This window comes from Myotis davidii, unplaced genomic scaffold (genome assembly GCF_000327345.1).
Source record: "Myotis davidii unplaced genomic scaffold, ASM32734v1 scaffold690, whole genome shotgun sequence".
In the NCBI taxonomy this organism is placed as follows: Eukaryota; Metazoa; Chordata; class Mammalia; order Chiroptera; family Vespertilionidae; genus Myotis; species Myotis davidii.
In genome coordinates this window covers 87,687-99,592 of record NW_006282875.1, presented here as the reverse complement: position 1 = coordinate 99,592, position 11,906 = coordinate 87,687, and the positions used below count along the sequence as shown (strand labels likewise).

Sequence of the window (11,906 nt, the reverse complement as noted above, 5' to 3'; positions counted from 1 at the left end):
GGCAGTCAGTTAATTTGCATATCTCGCTGATTAGCCAATGGGAAGGGTACCGGTTGTACGCCAATTACCATGTTTCTGTTTTATTAGATAGGATATTCATAAACTGAGCCTTACCTACAATACAATCAAGAGAGATGCATCCTGGCCAAAATCTCACTTTCAGTAGAGCAACTACTCTAATTTCTTCCTGCTGCAGAAACTAAGCAACTCAACTTCTGGCTCAAAGGCAGGGGAACCAGTGTATTACCTTCTACTAGGTTTTTCAGATCTTAGGAAGATGGCTCTGCATTCAAAATCAATACAAGATTTTTCAAGGTATTCATTTTTGTCACAATAGCCTCAGAAAAGAGGATGAACTGTCTTACTTCCCTTTCTTCTCCTCCACCCCACCCCAATCCCCGTGCACGCTGCTCTTTAAAGACATGGTTTTTGTTCCATTAATTCAAAGGTTGCTTTTATGTCCAATGAGGTGGAGGGAGAAAGCTGTGCGTCTTTTCAATGGTGAAATCTGTCAAGTCTCAAAGGCTCTTGTGATACAAATCAGGTCATTCTATATAGCCTAAACCCCAAATTACACAGGAGAAATAAAAATCATTTATAACTTAAATCAACTAGCTGTAATAGGTCAATGCACTTGATTGGTCATGAACCAATTACAGGGACACTGCTTGGTGCCTGGACAATGAGAAGAGGTAGAGGTTCACCCACACCTGCTCCAAACCTCACATTCCTACCCACACCCCGCTACCAGATACAGGTGGGAAAGTAGTGTCCAAGAAGATAAATCCCCTTGCCCACCTACTCTGAACTGGCAAAGTGATATAGATGTTCCACTCCCATCACCTTATCCCACAATATCAAGATCAACTGAGGTTCAATCCACCAGAAGGGCCACAATATTTGAGTATTTACCTCTGCCATTCTAATACTAGTATACATAATTTCTAGAGTTCCTTTGATGTTTCCAGGACAGTATTTCCCCAACTTGCCTGATCATAAGACTCACCCAGACACTTGTTTAGAATTCAGATTAGCAAACTCTCTTCCTAAATTTCTTTTTTAAAAATATATTTTATTTTATTTTTTACAGAGAGGAAGGGAGAGGGATAGTTAGAAACATCGATGAGAGAAAAACATCGACCAGCTGCCTCCTGCACACCCCCTACTGGGGATGTGCCCGCAACAACCAAGGGACATGCCCTTGACCGAATTGAACCTGGGACCCTTCAGTCCACAGGCTGATGCTCTATCTACAGAGCCACACCAGTTAGGGCTCTTCCTAAATTTCTGATTCAGCAGGTCATGGGGAGGGGGGTAACTTTTTTTTTAACAAACCTTGCAGATGATACTTAATTTCAGGCAAACTTGAAAAACACTGCTCAGGAGCAGTAAGTACCTAAATTGTCTGAATATTAGAATCACTTGAGGAGATTTATATAAAATATGGGTCCATAAGCCTCACACCCATATTACATGATCAAATTATAATGCTGGGGGATATATGTGCTAGGAGGTGATGGTGATGCCCAAGCATGTTCAAGAACCTTAGCTCTAGCGGTTCCTGGGCCAAAGATAAACAATAATCCATGTCCAACTGCATCTAGCCTGCCTCCTTGGTAGTTTGGCCTGGGTAGGGCCCCACTGGCCATGATAGGCACCAGGTCACTCACTCACTCACTGCTTGACACATGACTAACAGGGAGCAGAGTGCTTTGTGCCCTGAAAGTCTCGTTCCTCTAAGTAAATTTGCAAAATATCAGCTCAATGAAGACAAGGGATGGTTATCTCTTCTGCACATTGCTGTATCCTCAGTGTCTGGTGCAGTGGCTGGCACATAAATATTTATTGAGTAAATTAACGGATGAATTAATACATGAATTAGTATAACTAAAATCCATTAAATTGGAGTATGACTATCAGACAGATATATGAACTGTGGATAGGTTTCTATAGTCAACAAGCCCTCTTAAGAGAACTTTTTAACTTGAATAATCAGTATAAAAATCACTACAATTTTAGTAATATCAATATCACCATTGACCAAATTCTAAGTATATTTCCCATTCACTCTCATTCCATCTTTAAAATAAGCTTGTGAGATAAATATAAATATCTCCATTGTAGAGAGACTTAGAAAGATTATTTGCCCAAAATCTCACAGTAAATAAGTAGAAGAACTTAGATATGAACCCAAGTGTCTAAAATCCATGTTTTTAGCCATGTAGCTACTTTTACATGTAAGATAGTTCATTGTAAAGTAGAAATTATACTCTTAATTACATTAGCAATATTAAATCCAGATGAAATATTGCTGTCATTCTAAAGGTTTTTGGTACAGTTTGAAGTTTACTTTTCATTATATCATTATATACATTCACCGTAAAAAAAAAAATATAGAAGATACAAATAAAAACTATACAACTTCTATAAGCCAACCACTCAGAGATTCCTTTTGGTGTCTATTCTTTCAGGATTTATTCTAAGCATTTATTTTTATAGATGGATATATATTTATGTAGATACATATATAGACTACAGTCATTTCTTTTGCTAATTACAGTTTCATGCATGTATATATGTATTTTATATATGCATACATCTATATATGTACATTTGTAAAATACAAATGATGTTTGTGGAGCTCAGTGAGCAGACTCTAAATGCGGTATACAAAAACCTTTCACACCCACAGGCACAAAATCACCATTTCTCCTTGTCATCCCCTAGTCCATCCCTAGTGTACACACTAAAAATGGTGGTAGGAAAGATTATTTAATTGCATAGAAAAACATTCTAACACATTAAGAGAATAGAACAGAGTTTGTACTGCATTATCTCACACATACACTTAAAAGATTATTATTCTTGTATATGAGTGTATTATAAAATTCAGAGAAAAAAAAGACTAGAAGGAAAATGTCAAAAAGTTAACCTGGGAGTGGAACTCTTGGGTGATAGTTCCTTTTTTATGCTTTTACAATTTTCATAATTGTCCCCAGTAAACATGCATTATTTTGTAATCTGAAAAAATCAATACAATGAAACATAAGCAATATAAAAGCACGCAAATAAATTCAAAATAGCTTGATCTTTCTGCTCAAGATGTATCCTGATTTTGAACTGCTAACACCAAATTAGCATTGACCAGAAGGCAGAGGAACCAAAAGCTCTTGTGTTGGCCTGACTTCTAGGCTTTGATTGGAACCTGCCTTCCTTGTCTGATTTTTAGGCTTTGGGCGGGTATGTCAAGTGTATGCAGAGCAAGGACAGGATGGTGTGATGGGGGCGGTGGCACTTCCTCTGGCTACCACCATCTTAGCGCCACCATCCAGATGTGAGTGCGGACCTCTCCCCCGGCCCCTGCAGCGCCCCCCATCCCTTCGCCCCCGCACCACTGACTCCAGCCAAGGCTCACTTTGCAGCATCTTCAGGAGAGAGGGTCGGCCAGTGGGCACTCCTGGCAAGTGGTTAAAGCCCTCCACTACCCGCCATCAAAGCCACCGCAACCCGCCTGAAGGGAGCTTTGTCATTACCCAGTGCCCAGCGGCTTTTCGTCAAGTTTCACCTTTGGTGACACAACTTTTCCGTGTTTCTTTTTTAGGCAGCCACCACATCACGAGGTTAATGAGTACACTGAGGTTTGTAATAAACCTGTCTGCCAGACACTCGGAGACCGAAGGATGCTGGTTAACGAGACTAGTCCGCGTTGCCGTTACCCGCCCGGTTTTTCAGCTGGTCAAGAAACAAATGCTCCCAGAAATGAGAGCAGAGCGGAGCACCTGGCCCCGTTTCCAGGGGAATGGTTCGCATTGTTCCCAGAGCTCTGAAAATCACTTGCAAATCCAAGAGCTCTTGGAAGTCTTCATGTTCAGTAAACCCCCCAAGGGGAGAGGCATGCATACACATAGAGAATCAAAGCCAAAATAAGCAGGTACATTCACAATACTTCAAAGTCATGGTTGAAAGAAGATTCTGAAAATATCTACAGGCATATTCAAGAACTGCACTCAGCCTGCCTTCTTAGGCTGTTTACTTCTACTTTTAACAGCAAATAAATATTTAAGAACTCAATCTGTTTACTAGCCTCCAGTTCAAGAAGAGTAGAAAAGTTACTTACATCATTTGGAGGGATTTTTGAGAAATGGATTTCCATTTGTTATTAAACTTACCTGTCACCATTCAAGAGACCCATCACTGTTAATTACGGCTGTTAAACATAGGTTTTGCAGCACAGAGAAACTACATGATTCCTAACTTTGAGAACTATAATTAATATGTTCGTTCAAAGTGTGTGTCTCTGTTAACAAGATATATTTTGGGAAATATTATCTAACTGAAGGCAGCATAAATAGTGTAAAATATAAAGCTCACACTTTTTTTTTCTATTTAAAATGAGTTATATAATAAGTAATGAAAGGATTCTTCCGTAGAAGTGGGGTAGGTTCTTTTGCTGAAGTTAGTACAGCCATCAAGGGAGAAAATCTAGAAATTGAGAACCCTATAATGATACCAGCATACCCTAAGGAACCACATTTGGTTAAAGAAAGCTACTGACATCTGTTGACAAGAAAAGGAGAGAGGGAGAACAGGGTGGGTTAAGAGAGAAAGAGAAGGTAGATGAGAAATGATTCTGATGAGAGACAGACTGGAAACATATGCCATGTAATGGGGGAAAAATTAACAATTGGGAATTTTACCCAGCAGTGAAATAAGAGGAAGTGTAATCTTGAGAACAGGTGAAACAAGCTCCTAGATACAGTTCTGGAAGAAAGTATTATTAACTTCAAACTGACAGATGCTTAAATCGTAAAAGTCACAGTCATGGCCAAGTGAGGGACAATGTACATTGGAAAGAAGAAAGTCAATGTCCATTGCCAAAGAGGAAGGAAAGGGCACCCATAAGGTAGGACTGGGTTTCTTTCATCTCTGCACACTCAGGCCCAGCACAGTACCTGGTATGCAAAAGTCACCCAAGAAGTGCTGAGAGACCTGTTCAGCTGCACCAAGACTACAGCCCTGGAACGTTCATACATTCAAAGGTATACTCTTCCTAATCATGTTTCCATTGCTAAACAGGAAGTAATTTTGTGTTTCTGCAAACCTAGATTAGAAAAGAACCAACTGTTGCGTAGGGAGGCAGTAAAACAAAGTGGTTAAGAAATGGATTTGAAGTCAGTGAAAGCTGGCTCACACACTCACTCTACCATCTTGCTACCCAAGTGACTTCTGGCTGGACTCAATCTCAGAGATTCAGTTTATGCATCTGTCAAATGAGAATAATAATAGTATGTATATCTGTCCTCTGGAGATTGTAATGAAGATTTCATAAGATATTTTATATGAAATACCTGACATATAGTCAGTGTTCAGAAAAAAATATTATTTTAAGGAACCCAATCAAAATTACTTTCCCAACCTATCTGGGTGTCAGAAAGTCAACCATTGACATTAATTCCTTGGTGTTAAAGCTCTGCCTCTGGCAATTCTTAGTTGAAATGTAAATATCCCCAGTTATGTCAAATAAATTCACAGTGAGTCACTGACAGAGCCTTTCTCCATCATACAACTTTCTGGTAGGGACAACAAACTGGAAATGAACATAGCATAGGACCAAATGAGATTTGATATGTGTGTGGTACATGCATTACACAATTATTTATTGACTACTGTAATGTCAAGCACTGTGCTAGTAATTTGCAACCAACCAGCTGTGTGACTTCATACAAACTATATAATCTCTCTAAACTTTAACTTCTTCATCTCTGAAGTCCCTAAATATTAACCACTACTTCATTTGGCTATCATGAGTATTAAATAAGATATATGTAAAAGTAATGCCTAGTAAATAGTAAATGCCCCCAAATTTAGAAGCTACTATAATAATAACTATAATAACTGTGATCATTATTGTTATTGTTACCAAATGAATAAAACATATTCCTGCTTAAAGGAATTCCCTACCTGACTAGATCATTCAAAAAATACTTCTTATGGAATTGCCTAGAATAAGTCCCTGTCGAGGGTCCTAATGTAGGGCAGGTGGGGGTTTTCAAAGAAACCAGAAGACAAGACAAGGAGAAGAGGTGTCAATCAGGGAAGGAAATAAGATGAAATGAGAGGTGACTAGGCGTCAAAAACAAAGAGTGCATACTGTATGATTCCATTTATATTAATTTCACTAAGAGGCTAATAATATGACAGAAATCAAAATAGTAGTTGCTTTGAAGGAGAAATGACATGGAAGGGACATGAGAGAATTTTCTGGGGTGATGAAAATACCTGTATTTTTATTTTAGTGCTAATTACATGAGTACAAACATTTGCTCATAATTGAGATGCACACTTAAGATTTGGGCATGTTACTATGTATAATTGCAATTCCAAAAAAAGGAAATAGGTTCATACTATTTTTTTAAATTAACTCCTTTCTAATTTGGCCTGTGACCAGGCTTGCCTTTCACCAAAATATTTTTTTTTCTTTCATCCCAGGCCCTACTGACAGGATCCAGAACAAAGGATAGACAAATACACCTGATAATTCTTTTGGTCCTAAGAGTAATTGTCCAAACCAAATCTGAGGTCTCTGCAGAAAACTGAGAGCAGGCAGGATAAGCAAGCGACCTAGATCATCCCAGCCCTACAGCACCCCCTAGAATGTCAACCCAAACCTTATACCAGCAGAAGCCAGAAGTTAAAATGAATCAGCAAGAACACCTACTAACCTCTGCCCTTTGACTGTAGGGAAGGTCATCAGCTAGTAACACTAATACCATTTCCATTTGAAAATCTATGCTAAAAGTCATTTCAAAGGTCAGAGGCAAGAGTAGGGTATGCAGACTGTTCCACAGTAATAACATACAGTAATTGTAATCTAGGCTTTATGTTTCTCACAAACCAAGATCCTTAATGAAACAGTCCTTCACATTTCCATTGTTCCCCAAGAATCAAAAACTTCTCTCTTTCCTAATATAAAGCCCACATTTTCAGGGTTAATACCCTGGAAAACACCACTTTAGAGAAATTGGACCTGCTGGCTAGAATGGTGGTCATAATGATTACTAACTGTATACTATTTCACTTTCTTTGGGAAATTAGTGCATTTACCCAGAAATCCACAACCCTAAGAAATGTTTCCTCAAGATATGACATTCATGCCCTGGCTGGTGTGACTCAGTTAATTGGAGCATCATTCAGTACTCTGAAAAGTTGCAGGTTTGATTCCACATCAGGGTACATACCTGGGTTGTGGGTTTTTTTGTGGGTGTGTTTTTATTTTTTAAATATAACCCATTGATTCTTTTACAGAGAGGAAGGGAGAGGAATAGAGAGCTAGAAACATTGATGAGAGAGAAACATCAATCAGCTGCCTCCTGCACACCTCCCACTGGGGATGTGCCCGCAACCAAGGTACACGCTCCATCCACCGAGCCAAACCAGCCAGGGCCTGGGTTGTGGGTTTGATCCCCAGTCAGGGTGCATATAGGAGATAACTAATAGTTGCTTCTCTCTTACATCCATCTTTCTTTCTTTCTCTTTCTTTCTTTTTTTCTTTCTCGCACTTGCTTCCACCCTCTCTAAAATCAATTTTAACAAGATATGGCATTCATCAAAGTGATATAATGCCACATTTAAAAATGTAAGAAATTTGATTCAAGTGAGTTTGTAGAATTGGTGTATCACAAATAGATAAGCTAAATATCGAGTTATGAAGACTGACTAAAATTAACCACGTTACACAGGACAATGAGCCTGAAATCTAGTCCTTAGCCTGTGCTGAAAAATCCCAGTGCTGACATGTCTTCTGGTTAGGGAAATGTCAATCAGTGATGCAGACAATGATTTATGCAAATATTTGTCTTCTTCGCTGATTGCTAAAACCATATAATGTGCCTATTCTTCACATTTCAAAGATTATATTAAACTTAGCAAAGTAATGGACATGTAATATCCCCTCCACCTACTGTATTTTAATTCATGGTTTTCTTCTTCTTCTTTTTGAATTGTTTAATCTTGGCATTTATTTCCTATTCCTTTCAAATGTCTCAACTCCAAAAATATAATTCATAATAAAAGGCACTAGAAATCCTTTTTACTACATATATTTGAAGAGCTGCAACAAATTCTGGTTGTTCTGTGTTGATTGTAATTCCCAGAATGAGGAGTTGATTTGAACATAAGACAGTACAGCTGCAAATAGACCTGGAATGTTAACAGTTTCATCCCCCTAGTCACTGCCTCACAAAACAGGCCTCCAGTTTATCACCCAAACCCTAATTCCAATTCTCTACCCAGTTGTGATCCTCTTCTTAAGGCCATCATACATTTCCCCGCCCTAGGCATTAACCTCAACCCCTTCCTTTACCCCACAGCTCATTTACTGCTTCTCACTCAGGCCTCAACACAACATCCATTCCCAACACAGCATCCATTCCCTCCCCAACCTCACCTATATCTACAGCTTGAGAATGCATCCTAACCCCTTTTCATGATTTGAAAGGGACTTAGAGGAAGCAGTACTAAGTAAGGTAGAGGATACAGTACCCTTAACCTATGTGTTTTCTATAACCCTTTCCCTTGTGTATCTATTTGTGTATCTATTTATGATTTGCATAAACTTTTAAAATTTATTTTAGAGAGAGAAACATCTACTTGACTTGTTATTCTACTTATTTATGAATTCTTGGTTGATTCTTGTATGTGCCCTGACCAAGACCTGTAAACTTGGCATATCTGGAGGATGCTCTAAACAACTGGGCTACCAGGTCAGGGCCTAGGGATTGCATAAACATTGAAATTGGTAGATATGTATATGCTTTGGGGCACTCAGGTCCTGCATAGGAGGACCTATTTCCATTTCAGGGAAGAACAAAGCAACTTTCTCCCCCTTTTCACTTCAGCCTCTGAATAAAGAAGCTGCACACCACTAGAAATAATAGTGAAGAGGATTTGGGGGCACTGTGCACACATCTTCTGTACCTATCCCCAAGAACACACTTAACATTTCTGATTAGAAATCTCCCTGGCCACACCTCTCACCAAGACTGCAATCACCTTCTTCAGCTCAGAAGAAAATATGGGGCTTATAATATTCCATAAAAACACTGGTCCTTGATGATTTATTCACAAGGTGAAAAAACAAGTTCCTGCATGAGTAATAAGTAGATTATGATTGTTAGTTTTTATTTATTTATTTTTGATTGTTAGTTTTTAATAAGAGGTCACCAACATCATGATTTCTTATGGTTAAAATACCTCTAAACACATGCTTTATCAGGCCCAAGCCTGAGAAAGCCACGTGCTTGGTGCTATTACAGTAACCCTCAAGACCAAGATGATTTTTTAGAATGGCATTCAATGTTCAAATGTTCAAGTAGTGACATGCTGACTGCATGACCACATGACCTGTCCTTCTTAGGTATGGTTAGAGAGACCATTAGAAAAGGCCAGGAAGTGAGCAGAAAATGAGCTGTGCCCATAAATGCATGTGGCAACAGATGTGCAAGTGCCTGGGTTCTTGAACTATGCCTGGAATTGTCCTGCACTTCCCAGCAGCCAACAAGCATAAGCCCAGCATGATGCTGGTTCCAGCAATCTCACCTAGAGAAACCACATTCTTCTTCACCTTGAAAGTTGCATAAATGTGATACCTCCTGCCTAAGCACAAGGGAAAGGGTTTTAGAAAACACACACCCAACTCTGAACAGGTAGCTACATACTAACCAAACAATACTTTTGAAATCTAGAATTGTCTAGCAATTTTACTCAATCCAGAAATGATTTGGTTTTATCTGTAGCAACTACACATTTCCTGAATGCCACAGGAAAACAGTTGCAGTAAGCCAGACACAGCTTTAACTGAGTGCTTTTCCAACAAAGAACTGCCGAAAAGATCTAATATGACAAGGTAGAAGTATGAGTCAAAGCTAAGCGAATATATCTGCTTGAACAAACAAATGTGATGCTTTGTTCTTCCCTGAAATGGAAATAGGTCCTCCTATGCAGGACCTGAGTGCCCCAAAGTATATACATATCTACCAATTTCAATGTTTATGCAATCCCTAGGCCCTGACCTGGTAGCCCAGTTGTTTAGAGCATCCTCCAGATATGCCAAGTTTACAGGTCTTGGTCAGGGCACATACAAGAATCAACCAAGAATTCATAAATAAGTAGAATAACAAGTCAAGTAGATGTTTCTCTCTCTAAAATAAATTTTAAAAGTTTATGCAAATCATAAATAGATACACAAAAGATGATTTGATGTACCAGGGCTTATTATAACAGTTTCAAAAATCAAGATGCCCTCCACCCTGCCAAAGAGGGTAGTCTATCTTGGTTCGCTGCATAATTGAAAAGGTTATCCAAAATATTGTTGTCCATCATTAGCCTTAATATCCATGGAGTTAAAGAAAAGATTATTTAAAAAGACAATTGGCAATTTATATGCTCTGAAGGCATATTTCACTAAGCAGCATAAATTAATTTACTGATTACCTACTACCTGTGCTTTTAAAATTTTAGAAACAATGTACTGTATGATAATAATCTATGTAGTTATGATAGGTTGTTGGCATGAACCCCAAATGACAGGGTAGGAGGCTGAATTTAAACAAGCAGTAGGATCTTGAAAACAGATTATAAAATTCATTCAAACTTTTACTAAATTATTTGACTTTATTCAATCATTTGTCACACCATTCTTCAAAATTAGATATGTGAATATTTAAAGTATCTATTAGAAGTTCAATCCTATATCTTGCTATGTTGCAAAGTGTGTTCATGAGTCTCCTAGTTTAAAATTTTTAAATGACCTATATATAGAGAGAATTTATAAATAATCAAACCTCTTCATGAATATGGTCAATAAATTTTACTGGTTAAAAATATCAATAGACCTGGTATCTTTCATCTCTAACATAAAAAGCTATGTTTAAAATTTAGTCAATAAGACCTTTAGCATAGTTGAAAGGAGGAAATGCTAATGACTATTAGGCATTCATTATTTTGAAAATGCTCTAAATTAAACAACCAACTGAAAGGCAGAAAAAGGACTCCTGCTCTTATTAGCCATAAGATTCCCATCTCCTCAGTAAAGTAAATTTCTTCTTAAGTGTTACCTTATAAAAACACTTTAATTTTATTCTCATTGCAACCATAATTCCAAATGCTAATTACACAATTCCTACAAAGAGATGTTCTGTTTCAAATGTGGTGAGTCAACATAAGAAAATGTCATGACATACGCCTAGTAAAATTTTCACTATTGAGCTACAGAAACTTGCTAAAATGTTTACAGGCTTAATAATTTCTGGACAATTGCAAATTATATTCCTAAAACAGCAATTCACTTTCTGTAAATGAATTTGGTTTAAGATCCTCCCAAAGGCAGCTTGAAATCAAGCTTTGTTAGCCACCTGATAGAAATCAGGAACCAAAGTTCCAGAAACAAACTTCAAATACTCCCAGATTCATAAGGGGAATCACATGCCTAGATCAACTTGGTGCTACAATCTTCAAATGTATTTACCTTTCTGGGCCCTCAATGGAAAAACAAAACATTTTAAAAATCCTGAAGTTATGTCCTCTTATCGTATATAATGCCCGATGATTAAGACGCACTACAATTAGGAAAGCTCTGGAAATGTGTAGCCGTTCTACTTTCCAAGTGATTGTTTCAATTAACCTGTGAGCCTCAAATAGCCAGGAGTATGAGGGAGTTGGAGGGGATGGTAGCAACACTGATCCTTAGAACCACAGATCTAAAACCCATCACAAACTTCCGGAGCCTTTAGTCAAGGCTTTGCCTAGTTGGAAGATAACCGGCTCCTTTTAGAAACATGGATAAAGGCCCTGAGCTGAAGACTTTGACAACTTTCAGCGGGGGAGGGCTGGCACTGCCCTAGAATCTC

General features: G+C 38.2%; 1 protein-coding gene across 2 annotated transcripts in view; it reads right to left on the bottom strand.

The window, feature by feature from the left end:
- Positions 1-11,906, bottom strand: part of FGF13 (fibroblast growth factor 13) — a 593,542-nt gene that overhangs the window by 580,315 nt on the left and 1,321 nt on the right. The gene's annotated exons all lie outside the window — the stretch shown is intronic.